The 13,661-nt window shown below is 44.7% G+C and overlaps 1 protein-coding gene across 1 annotated transcript in view; it reads left to right on the forward strand.

Moving 5' to 3' along the window:
• Window positions 1–13,661, forward strand: part of PLEKHA2 (pleckstrin homology domain containing A2) — a 95,230-nt gene that overhangs the window by 5,900 nt on the left and 75,669 nt on the right. The window lies entirely within an intron of this gene.

The following is a 13,661-nucleotide window of genomic DNA, read 5'->3' on the forward strand; positions in this document are numbered from 1 at the left end:
GTTTTTTTTTTTCTTTTTTTTTGAGACGGAGTCTCACTCTGTTACCCAGACTGGAGTGCAGTGGTGCAATCTCTGCTCACTGCAACCTCCACCTCCTGGGTTCATGCGATTCTCCTGCCTCAGCCTCCCAAGTAGCTGGGATTACAGGCACCCACCACCATGTCTGGCTAATTTTTTTATTTTTTTAGTAGAAATGGGGTTTCACCATGTTGGCCAGGCTCGTTTTGAACTCGTGATCTCAGGTGATCCGCCTGCCTTGGCCTCCCAAAGTGCTGGGAGTACAGGCATGAGCCACTGTGCCTGGCCGAAGGCTGTTGCTTTCTACCATCCTCTTACTAACATTCCTGTTCACAACATAATACTTATATTTCCTAATCCTTTACAACCTGGAACAATAGAAACGGTAGACATAATTGTCCCTATAATTTCAAAGGGTTCCTAGTCTGAAATTCTTTGTACCGCACTCTGCCGCTCTTCTACTCTGAACTGGGTATTAGTTACAGGGTCACAGTATAGTACAAGGACTTAAACTGGAGAAACCAGAAATAAATCAGCCCCCAGACCTCCTGGATGTACTATTTCAAGAATATGCAGTTACATTTCGGAGGCCCCAATTTGACTCATGGTGCACTCAGGAACACATAATTACCAGCTGCATTCTAACAGACTTCTGCTGTAATGCTTGCTTCTGAATGTGATGCTTGCTACCATGATGTCACTTTCTGAAAACAGGGGACAGCCACGGCAGAATTTATGGCAACACATTGAAACTAACCAACCTTCATGTGCACCTTGCTTTGCTCTGGAGAGAAACTTTCTCGAATACCAGGTGAGGTTCTGGTGGAGTTTCTCCAAGTGTTGAAACTTTCTTCTTAAGGAAGGCAGAAAAATGGATGGAAGCAACCAAATGCCCAAAGAGCAGAGGAAGTGCTCATGGGGGCAGCTATGTGAGAGGGATTGTAGCCGTTGAGGTGGGAGAGGAATGAAGTGCTGCTCTTTAAGTCAGAACTAAAAACTGAATGTTAGCCCCCCAGAATTTAAGGATTGCTAGCCCCAGTGTGCCAAACTGGGCTTAGTCTGTGGAGTTCATAAATAGGGATGCCTCAGCTATCTAGGATCAAGAGGGATAAATGTTCACCATAAGTCCATAAGTTTTATATATATATATACACACATACACACATATATTGAGATAGGGTCTCCTCTGTCACCCAGACTGGAGTGCAATGGCACGATCATGGCTCACTGCAGCCTTGACCTCCTGAACTCAGGTGTTTCTCCTGCCTCAGCCTTCTGAATACCTGGGACTACAGGTGCATGCCATCACGTCTGGATACATACACACACATATATATGTGTGTGTGTGTGTATGTGTGTGTGTGTGTATATATACATATTTTTTTTGAGACGGAGTCTTGCTCTGTCGCCCAGGCTGAAGTGCAGTGGCACGATCTCGGCTCACTGCAATCTTTGCCTCCCACGTTCAAGGAATTCTCCTGCCTCAGCCTCCCAGCTAGCTGGGACTACAGGTGCACACCACTAGGCCCGGCTAATTTTTTGTACTTTTAGTAGAGACGGAGTTTTGCCATGTTGGCCAGGCTAGTCTCAAACTCCTGGCCTCAAGTGATCTGGTCGTCTCGGCCTCCCAAAATGCTGGGATCATAGGCTTGAGCCACTGCGCCTGGCCCCAGCTAATTTTTGTTATTTGTTGTAGAGATGGGGTTTTGCCATGTTACCCAGGCTGGTCTCAAACTCCTGGACTCAAGCGATCCGCCTGCCTCGGCCTCCCAAAGTGCTGGGATTACGTGCATAAGCCACAGCACCTGTCCTTAAGTGATTAAAAAAAAATAGATAACATCTATTCAAACAGAGAACACTCACAATAAATTTTTTGGCTTTAAAACTCTTTCTTGTCAAAATGCAGTGGCTCACGCCTGTAATCCCAGCACTTTGGGAGGCTGAGACAGGCGGATCACCTGAGGTCAGGAGTTCAAGACTAGCCTGACCAACATGGAGAAACCGTGTCTCTCCTAAAAACACAAAATTAGCTGGGCGTGGTGGCGCATGCCTGTAATGTTAGCTACTCGAGGAGGCTGAGGCAGGAGAATCGCTTGAACCCGGGAGGCAGAGGTTGCAGTGAGCTGAGATTTGTGCCATTGCATTCCAGCCTGGGCAACAAGAGCGAAACTCCGTCAAAAAAAACAAAAAACCTCTTTCTTTAATTAAGCTTTGTATTTGGAGATAATTGTAGATTCACATGGAATTGTAATAAATAATTCAGAGGTACTGCATAGCCTTTCCCCCTTTTCCTGAATGGTAGTCTCTTGTAAATCATAGTGAGATGCCATAATGAAGATATTGACATTGAGTGAGCCAAGACACAGAACATTTCCATCAGCACAAGTAACCCTGTGTTGTTCTTTTTTTTTTTTTGAGACGGAGTCTTGCTCTTCGCCCAGGCTGGAGTGCAGTGCGATCTTGGCTCACTGCAAGCTCCGTCTCCCAGGTTCATGCCATTCTTCTGCTTCAGCCTCCCAAGTAGCTGGGACTACAGGCTTCCGCCACCATGCCCCGCTAATATTTGTACTTTTTTTAGTAGAGATGGGGTTTCACCATGTTAGCCAGGATGATCTCTATCTTCTGTCGCCCAGGGTGGAGTGCAGTGGCCAGATCTCCGCTCACTGAAAGCTCCGCCTCCCGGGTTTACGCCATTCTCCTGCCTCAGCCTCCGGAGCAGCTGGGACTACAGGTGCCCGCCACCTCGCCCGGCTAGTTTTTTGTATTTTTTAGCAGAGACGGGGTTTCACCTGGTTAGCCAGGATGGTCTCGATCTCCTGACCTCGTGATCCGCCCGTCTCGGCCTCCCAAAGTGCTGGGATTACAGGCTTGAGCCACAGCGCCCAGCCTGTGTTGTTCTTTTATAGCCACACATACTTCATACTTCCTGCCTTCCCACCATACCCACTTCTTTTTTTTTAGACAGAGTCTTGCTCTGTCACCCAGATTGGAGAGCAGTGGCCTGATCTCTGCTCACTGCAACCTCCGCTTCCCTGAGTCAAGCGATTCTCCTGCCTCGGCCTCTTGAGTAGCTGGGATTACAGGCGCGTGCCACCACGCCCAGCTAATTTTTGTATTTTTTTAGTAGACACGGGGTTTCACCGTGTTGGTCAGTCTGGTCTCAAACTCCTGACCTCGCGATTGGCCCGCCTCAGCTTCCCAAAGTGTTGGGATTACGGGCTTGAGCCACCGTGCCCAGTGCATACCCTCTTCTTAACCTTTGACACCCACAAATCTGTTCTCCATTTCTATACTTTTATCTTTTCAAAATGTTCTATAAATGGAATCACATAGTATGTAACCTTTTGTTTGGCTTTTTTCGCTTGGCATGATTCTCTGAAGATTCATCAGGTTGCTGTGTGTATCAATAGCGTGTTCCTTTTTATTACTGAATAGTATTCCATGGTATGATGAACTACATTTTGTCTGATATTCACCAGCAGAAGGACATCTGGGTTGATTCCAGTTTTTGGCTATTATAAGTAAAGCTGCTATAAGCAATCCTGTATAGGTTTTGGTGTGAATACTATAAGTCTTCATTTCTCTGGGATAAATGCCCAGAAGAGCAATTGCTGGGTCCTATGATAGTTGCATGTTTATTTTTATTTATTTACATTTATATTTATTTATCTATTTTACAGATAAGATCTTGCTCTGTCACCCAGGCAGGAGTGCAGTGGTGTCATCATGGCTCACTGCAGCCTCGAACTGCTGAGCTCAGGCAACCCTCCTTCCCCAGCCTCCCGGGTGGCTGGGACTACAGGCACATGTCACTGCGCCTGGCAAGTTTTTGTATTTTTCTTTGTAGAGACGGGGTTTTGCCATGTTGCCCAGGCTGGTCTCGAACTGCTGGACTCAAGCGATCTGCTTGCTTCAGCTTCTCAAAGTGCTGAGATTACAGGCGTGAGCCACTGCACCTGGCCTGTCACCCTTTTTCATTGTAGCCATGCTGATATGTGTGTAGGTATATCTCATTGTGGTTTTTCTCAGTGTGGTACAGTATTTTAATTTGTACACTTTTCCAGGCTTTTATTTGTTAAGTCTTATGAACATCAATTAAAACTTTTATTAGGAAAAGATACATAATGCACATGATGTAATATCTTAAAAACATAAAAGAGCACGAGAGAATCATTAAGACTGCTCTTATCACTGCAGGGGTGATCTCCACTGCCATCCCCCGACCAGGCCACCCCTCCTACCAGCAAAACCACGTAGCACTTTCCACCTAAAACGAAGGCACTGATCACACAGTTCAACCACATCTTACTCCAAGGTCATCCCCAGGAATGATGAAGATTGTCTTAAGCACATGTAACCTGTGGGAATGCTAGTTAACTTTTCAGCAATCCCATTTATGGGTATAGGAATGAACTGGATACCATGCACTCGGTTGGGCATGGTGGCTCACGTCTGTAATCCCAGCACTTTGAGAGGCTGAGGCAGGTGGATCATGAGGTCAGGAGTTCGAGACCAGCCTGACCAACATGGTGAAACCCCGTCTCCACTAAAAATACAAAAATTAGCCTGGTGTGGTGGCACGTGCCTGTAATACCAGCTATTCAGGAGGCTGAGGCAGGAGAATCGCTTGAACCCAGGAGGCATAGGTTGCGGTGAGCTGAGATTGTGCCGTTGTACTCCAGCCTGGGTGACACAGCGAGACTCCATCTCAAAAAAACAAAACAAAACCCATGCACTCCTCCACACCCTCTCACCCACTTCTCCAGTGGTTCTTCCATTCTCCTGAGGTTTCTGATATGCTGAGGGCTAGGAAACCATACTGCCAGGCTTTCTGAAATGAGATATGCAATTGGAATCAATAATCAAACCTAAGAAAAGCTCCCAGAACTTTGGCTAGCTACTCAGAGGCCCTTCTCTTCTCACCTTATGAGTTCAGAGTTCTGTTCCAGAGACTGAAGTTGCCAGAAAGGTGACCATGTTCCTATATGTTTTCTTAGGGAGCTGGAACTATGACAAGTTCAGACACTGAAGGGTGCATTTGGTCATTCAGGCAATTAAAACACCCACAGCATCATTAAGTATTGGGCGTAAGGATAAATTTAGTTTGTGATAGTTTAATTGCTAAATGAAGGCGTTAAGCTGGACCGTCCTTAATTCTCCACCTGGTGCTACACTTAATTTTAATGTAGTTTGATGGACATGTGGAGTCATCATACAAATTATGATGAAATTTGGAAGAAGATTCCTGAGCAAGTTACCTGTCTCCAGTGACTCATGCTGAGTTTCACTAGGACTCAGAGTTCAAGCTGCTAACTAGGTTTTGTATCTCTTTTCCAGTAGCAGGAGTTTTAATGTGATTGGACACAAAACTGGCTACAATTTTTTGAAAAATATATCCGCAGACTGGCATTTTCTTTCTTTCTTTTTTTGAGAGAGGGCTTCACTGTGATCCTCCAGGCTAGGCTGGAGTGCAGTAGCACAGTCATCACTCACTGCAGCCTCAACCTCCTGAGCTCAAATCATCCTCCTACCTCAGCCTCCCAGGTAGCTGGGACTACACACTCATGGTGCCATGCCTGGCTGACTTTTTGTATTTGTAGTAGAGACAGAGTTTTACTATGCTGCCCTGGCTGATCTCAAACTCTTGGGATCAAGCAGTTGCTTACCATGGCCTCCCAAAGTGCTGGGGTTACAGGTGTGGGCCAGCATGCCTAGACATGGCAAGTATTTTCAAGTATTTTTTGAGGATGAAGTCAGTTCTATGTTGTTTTTTTTTAATTAATTAATTTATTTTTATTTTTATTCATTTATTTATTTTTTTGTTTTGAGACAGTCTCGCTCTGTCGCTCAGGTTGGAATGCAGTAGCGTGATCTGGGCTCACTGCAACCTTCACCTCCCAGGTTCAAGCAATTCTCTGCCTCAGCCTCCTGAGTAGCTGGGACTAGTACTTTTTATTTTTATTTTTTGAGATGGAGTCTCACCCTGTCGCCCAGGCTGGAGTACAATGGCGCTGTCTTGGCTCAATGCAACCTCCGCCTTCCAGATTCAAGCAATTCTCCTGCCTCAGACTCCTGAGTAGCTGGGATTATAGGTTCCTGCCACCACGCCTGGCTAATTTTTTGTATCTTTAGTAGAGACAGGATTTCACCATGTTGGCCAGGCTGGTCTTGAACTCCTGACCTCGTGATCCACCTACCTCGGCTTCCCAATGTGCTGGGATTACAGGCGTGAGCCATCATGCCCAGCCTGTGATTTTGTACTTTTAAAAATAATTGGTAACTCCTTTGTATGTGAGAACACAAGAATTTAGAAGTCAAGCAGGGAAGCATCGACTTGTGATTCTGAGATGCTATCATTCTCCTTAAAACCTAAATTCTTCCATCTGTAAAATGAGATGAAAAGTCTCTAATTCCCTGAGAGTGGGGGAAAAAGAATATTTAATTCTTTTGAGCTTTGTACTGAGTATATATATTGCCTATTAACAAAATAATAAAAGGACGTAAGCCCATGTGTCCAAGTATCCTTTTTGCTTTTCTTTGTTTTCTATGGTTTGTAATAATCAGCTTGTGTTAGGAATTGCTGATGTAAAAGTCAACCCACTTCACTGACTACCATAGGCAGCTCTTGGAATAAACTGGCTAGAGTTTATTCTTGCTAATAACTTTGAATATATTCACCCACAAGTATTTATTAAGAGTAGCCCCCGTGTGGGCTCAGTACTGAAGTAGTGAATTATTTAACTAGTCTAAGCAAAAATAATGTCAAACATAGTGCTAAAACATGGTCATAGATCCAAAGTTAAGTACCTATTCATTCTTTCACTCTGAACTGGGAAGTCCCAGTTCTTCCCTCTAATCGCAGGGCAACACTGAGGATACAGGGTTCCAAATGGTGCACTGCACTTATTCAAACTGATGGGAAAACAATGCCATCAGCATGAATCAATAGGAATGGTGCTTTTGGCCAGCAGACTGTTATTTCTGGGGATGCCACACACACTCAGTTCTGAGGCTGAGAATTGACACTGTTAGTGTCAGACTTAGCAGTACAGCAATGCTTTCCAAACTTTTTTACTAGGAAATAACTTTAGCACATGTAAGTATGCATGTATATGTGTGTGTGTATATATATTTATATGTATATCTCCTGTTTATATTTTACAAGTCTGATTTTATAAACTTCCATATATTCCACCAGAGTTTTCTCTTTTTTGATTTTACTTTATTACTGTCCTTTACTGCTGTTTCCCTTACCCTATAAACAGAAATTTCCTAAGCTTCTTCCACTCCCCATTTTCCTACTCTCAAGGCTCTGAGAATTTGAGCTAAGAGACAACCTTAAGTATTGGGGGAAGGTCATTGAACTACTATTCAGAACCCAGGGATTCAGATCATGACTGGCTGTGTGATTCTGAGATGCTATCGCTCTCCTTAAAACCTAAATTCTTCCATCTGTAAAATGAGATGAAAAATCTCTAATTCCCTGAGAGTGGGGAAAAGAATAGTTAATAATTTATCATGAAGTGTTAGCTCTTTGGGATAAAAGTTTCAAATGAAATATGAGTATTTAAATTCAAAGGTTTGATACTGATTTTTCAAATTTAATATTGTCAGCACTTCACCATGTTCCCTAAAAGCATGAATTCAGTGAATCCCAGGTGCCATGGTATGAGACAGTTATCTGTCATCACCACCTTCCCCATTCTCTTCACCCAGCATAGAGAAGTCACTGGTCCCTGGCTATCAGCTAATTAGTGACAGAGTCAGGAGTCAAAACTAGGTAGCTGGGTGTCACAGTCTAGTTACTAGGCAGCCGGTAACTATGAAATCAGAGCCAGTTAACTTCCAACTGTGTCCTTTCCTTGCTTAAAAGCCTTCAGTGGCTCTTGAAGCCTACTAATGAGTACAGACTCCTTAGCTTAGCAATAAAGACCCTCCAGCTACCTTTCTTTCCTGTTCCATTCCCCATGAAAATCCTTCGTATGTCCTCCTGTGCTCCAGCTGAACTGTACCAGCCACGTCTCCCTGAATAGATCCCATGCACTCCTGCTCTGTGCTTTGCCTCTGATCATCTCTGTATCTGGAATTCACCTTCACCTTTCTACATTTTACCTTTCTTTCAAGGTCCTTGCAAGGGGCCATCTCCTTCATGCATTTTCTCCTGCCCCTCTCAACCACAGCTGGTTGATAATCTTCCCAGGGAATTTTATCTCTGCTCTCCTTTGCATGTATCAGTTTCTGGCTTTTATGATAGTTATTTCTGTACATACTATATTCCCTCCTTAGTAAGAGATGAGCTCCTCAAAGGTTGCAATATGATTTTCTTTCTCATGGAACTTTTAAATTGTATGAAAAATATTAATCATTCCTGTTCTTCTTTTAAAAAATAACCAAATACATGCATGCTCATTGCAAAAAAATGAACCCTCACACAATACATCTCTTAGAAAGTGAAATCCACCATTATCACCCCTCTTCCCCCTGCCCTAAGAGAACTGTGGTTAACAGTTTGGAATGTATTCTTATAGACCTTTTTCATGTAAAAAATTATTTACAGAAATGGGATCATACTATATGTAAAGCTCTGTGCTTTTTTCACTTAAAATATATAGTATTTTTCACATAGATATCTACCTCATTCTTTTTTTTTTTTTTTTTTTTGACAAACCCTTTGGCTTTTCATCCAGGCTGGAGTGTAGTGGTGGGATCTTAGTTCACTGCAACCTTGAACTCCTGGGCTCAACCGATCCTCTTGCCTCAGCCTCATGAGTAGCTGAGGCTACAGGTGTGCACCACCATGCCCAGCTAATTTTTAAAAATCGTTCATACAGATGGGTGTCGCCATGTTGTCCATATTAGTCTGGAACTCTTGGGCTCAAGTGATCCTCCTGCTTTGACTTTTCAAACTGCTGGGATTATAGGCATGAGCCACCCCACCCAGCCCTCATTCTTTTCTAAGTGTAGCATAGCATAAGATTGTAGCAATGCACCTGTTCAATCCCTTCTTGATGCGCATGAAAGCGATTTCCAATTTTCACCATTATGACCAATGCTGCAGTGAATACATAATACATATGTGTGTGCACGTATTGCTATCTATATATCCATATAACTTTCTTTGGATATGCAATTGCTAGGTGCAATGGAATGGAGATTCTAAATGATGATAAATATAGGAAGTGTCGGGGTGGGAGGGAACAGTCTTGTTTTATGTTTTTCTATATCCTTCACAAGGCCTAACATTGCATCTACCAGTGTAGCTCGGTAGGTAAGAGACCAGGCTCTGGCCTCTGGCTGTCCAGGTTTGTATCAGCATTTTATCTCTAAGACTTAGCCATCTCATCACCATAAAATAATGGCAGAGTCATTGTCATTATAAAGCTTAAATGAGATAATACATGCATAACAATTAGCAATTAGTAAATAACTGGAAAATAAGTAAATGCAAGACATACAGGAGGAAAAATGGTAATGGGTTCAGATTATTGTGGAATGAATTGGACTGAATAGAACAATGGCAGTTTGAGTAATCATTCTAGAAATGGATGGCACAGAACTATTCATACTTTGCTATCAAAACCCATAGCAATTATTTATAAAATGACTGGCTAACATTAGAGGTGCAATGTGTAGCCCTGGAGCAATTCATCTCTGTGCAAAGTGAACTGGCCTGAACCAGAATCAAACCAATGACCTTGGCCTCTTTGGCCCCACACTTTCCCTCATAGAACTAACTGGCCCCAGCTGCAGCCTTATGTAATGGGTATCTATGAGGACAGAGAAAAATAGTTCCCTGCAGGGTGCACTGGCTCACCACTGGAGGTTGTTACGTTATCTAGCTAACCAGCTATTAACATTGAAAATGAATAGAAAGTACATAAATAAGGCCGGGCGCGGTGGCTCAAGCCTGTAATCCCAGCACTTTGGGAGGCCGAGACGGGCGGATCACGAGGTCAGGAGATCGAGACCATCCTGGCTAACATGGTGAAACCCCGTCTCTACTAAAATACAAAAAACTAGCCGGGCGACCTGGCGGGCGCCTGTAGTCCCAGCTACTCGGGAGGCTGAGGCAGGAGAATGGCGGGAACCCGGGAGGCGGAGCTTGCAGTGAGCTGAGATCCGGCCACTGCACTTCAGCCTGGGTACCAGAGCGAGACTCCGTCTCAAAAAAAAAAAAAAAAAAAAAAAAAAAAGAAAAAAAAAAAAAAAAAAGAAAGTACATAAATAAACGCTTAGAGTAGTGCATAAGCACTGTTTAGATTTGTAGGTTCCAGGTCAGAAGTTTTCATCTTGGTGGCAAGGTTTCTATACCAACACTAGAAGATTCTAAGGTAGTCAACTCTGGGTTCTAGAACCAACTCTGCCACTAACTATTATAGCTTCAAAACCTTGAGCAAATTGTTGAGCTTTATTTTACCCTGGTACAACAAGGGGGCTGAAACAGCACATGTCAAAGGTCCTTTTTTGACATCCCTTTCCCCACAGATACAGTGTCACATTCTCAGACATCAGGGCTGTTCATTGCACTGAACAAAATTAAAGTATACAATTAGGCAACAGCAATACTGTACTTTCAAAATGTGTCAGTGAAGTGATGGCAAAAGTAAACATAAGAAGCTAGACACAGCCAGGCGCCGTGGCTCATGCCTGTAATCCCAGCACTTTGGGAGGCTGAGGCGGGCGGATCACTTGAGGTCAGGAGTTCGATACCAGCCTGGCCAACATAGTGAGACTCCGTCTCTACTAAAAATACAAAAATTAGTCAGGTGTGGTGGTGCGGGGCTGTAATCCCAGCTACTCGGGAGGCTGAGGCAGGAGAATCGCTTGAACCTGGGAGGCGGAGGTTGCAATGAGCCAAGATCATGCCACTGCACTCCAGCCTGGGCAACAGAGTGAGACTCAGTCTCAAAAAAAAAACAAAAAAAAAAAAACAAGAAGAAGCTAGACACAGAAGGCCACATATGATATGATTCCACTTATATGAAATATCAGAAATAGGCAAATCCATAGACTGGATGGAAAGCAAGTGAGTGGTGACCAGGGGCTGGGAGAAGAGAAGAATGAGAGGTGACTGCTTAATAGGTATGGGGTCAACTTTAGAAGCGATGAAAATTGGTTGGAACTAGACAGTGGTGAGAGTTGTACAACATTGTGAATTTATCGAATGCCATGACATATACACTTTAAAATGGTAAAATTCATGTCATGTGTACTTTATCACAATAAAAAAGTGCCCCCCCAAAAGAGAGAGAGGGATGGCAAAACATAGCAGGGCACAGACTCACTTGACTCCTGCTTCAACGTAACATGAGAGGAGGGTGGGGGTGGGGGGTCCTCTGAGGAAGCTCTGGGAGATCCAGGAATAAGAAAGAGAGTAGACATTGGTGCAGGATTTGTCATCTAACTGGGGCCGGGTCCTGGCCAGGGACAAATGTAGCAGTAAATGGGGCTCCAGTGAAGTAGGAGCATCTCCCTGAGTGCACTGATGATGACCCTCCCTCAGTCCAACATGTTCCTGGCCTCCTCCCACTGGTGTCAAACCATATGCATCTAAGTCCCATTTCAAAGCCCACTCCCTTCTTGAGCTCCCCCACCGTACCCCATACAGAGACACATTTCTCTCTCTCTCTCTCTCTTTTTTTTGTTTGAGACAGGTTCTCACTCTGTCACTCAGGCTGGAGTGCAGTGGTATGATAATGGCTCACTGCAGCCTCAAATTCCTGGGCTCAAGTGACCCTCCCATCTCAACCTCTTGAGTAGCTGGGACCACAGGTGCATACCTGGCTAATTTAATTTTTTAAATTTTTTGTAGAGATGAAGTTTCCCTAGTTGTCCAGGCTGGTCTTGAACTCCTGCGCTCAAGGGATCCTCCTGCCTTGGTGTCCCAAAGTGCTGGGATTACAGGTCATGAGCCACTGCCCCTGGCTATATCTTGTCCTTCTAAAAGTTGACAGCACTTACTCTCTGTGCCATTCCCAGGGCACAAGGCTGCTTCAGCCTTCTAGAGACACCTGTATTCTCTTGCCACCCAAGGCCTTCTGTTTCTCTTTGCCTCCCAGCATCCAATACAGTAGTGCTCAGGAAATACTTGTGGCTCTGTGACGGAGTGACTCAGGCAGCCCCACGGGGAGTAGAGTTTTATGAGTTTAATATGAACCATACCATGAAATCTGAGAAATTTACCTCATTGCTCATACTGGAAACCCTCAATTCCAGTCGGATTTGCTTGGAGCTGGATGGAATTGTGTTGCTTTTCACACTGAAAATGATCATCTAATTTTTAAATTTAAAAAACATTTACATAGCACCTACTTCATGTTCGACAGGAATCTCAACACTTCACAAACGTTAACTCACTGACTTTTCCTAACAGAGGCATTGAGAAATTAAATAACTTGCCCGGGGGTCAAAGTCAGTAAACGGCAGAGCTGGCTTCAAATTCAGGTTCCCTGCTTCCAGAGGAGATGCTCTTCAGTTTGTTCTAGTGGCAAAAACCTCCATGAACAGGGAAAAAAAAAAAGACATTGATGTATTTATTTCAAGGGAAATGTTTTTTTCCCCATCGTCCCCTTTTCTTTCTCATTCAAAGCAAAATGCTCTAAAGCAAACAGTCTTTTTTTTTTTCACACCTGAGAGACTAGCGCGGCTCATTTTTGCTTTGGCAATCAAAATGGAAGAGGAAACTCGTGTGGTTTCATCACTGGTGCTTTCGGGGTATGTGCGGCGGGCTGTCCTTCTCCCTCTGTCCTGGCTCATCGGCCAGAGCCCCCCTCCCCAGGCGTTGTGGCCTCCGGTCGTGGAGACATAAGAGGCCACCTTTCTCCTGTAACACCGGGAATGTGCCCCAGCCTCTTCCTCTTTCCTGCAAATCCAGTCCTTGTCCTGGAGAACCTCAGCGTCTTCTTTTGCCTGCCTCTCTCAAAGCCTCGTAGGATTTACACCTGATTAACAACGTTTGCATCAGGATCGCCAGCCCCTGCAGGCCCGCGCGAATCCACTACATTTTCATGTTTCGGATGTTGCCCACCTGACTTGATGCATATTCAAATGTCTCTCTCCCCACGTGGGAGGCCGGTGTCAGAACCTGACAGACCTGCCGTTTACTAACTGGGGACCCAGGGCAAATTACTTCACACGTCTGAGTCTCGGTTTCCTCACCGTGAACGGGACTGGTACCCATAGGTTGCGGCGTGGATCAAATGAGATAGCGCAGGGGCGGGACCGGCGCACAGCAGCTTAGTTCCTCTTGGCGAGGTCTACGTAGTAATACATGCTTGCCTGTTTCCCATTTTTTCCCAGAGCACCTTAATGCTCTGGGGGCAGGAAGGGAGTCTTCGCGCCACACCGAAAAAGTCCCAGCGGGCACGGTGTAGGCGCCTGTGGTCCCAGCAAATCGGGAGGCTGGGGCAGAAGATCGCTGGAGCCCAGGAGGTCGAGGCTGCAGTGAGCTATGACTGCGCCACCGCACTCCAGCCTGGGCGACAGAGCCAGACCCTGTCTTAATTAAAAAATAAAATAAAGAAATTAAAGTCCCTATAACCCTGGTTAGAGCGTTCCCGCCCACTGGTCTCTTAGGGCACATTTAGGACAACCTGAAGATGCCACTCTTCTTGGGACCCTAACTCTGACCCCAACTCCTCGGT

This window comes from Rhinopithecus bieti, unplaced genomic scaffold (assembly GCF_001698545.2).
Source record: "Rhinopithecus bieti isolate Rb0 unplaced genomic scaffold, ASM169854v2 scaffold_29855, whole genome shotgun sequence".
Classification (NCBI taxonomy): Eukaryota; Metazoa; Chordata; class Mammalia; order Primates; family Cercopithecidae; genus Rhinopithecus; species Rhinopithecus bieti.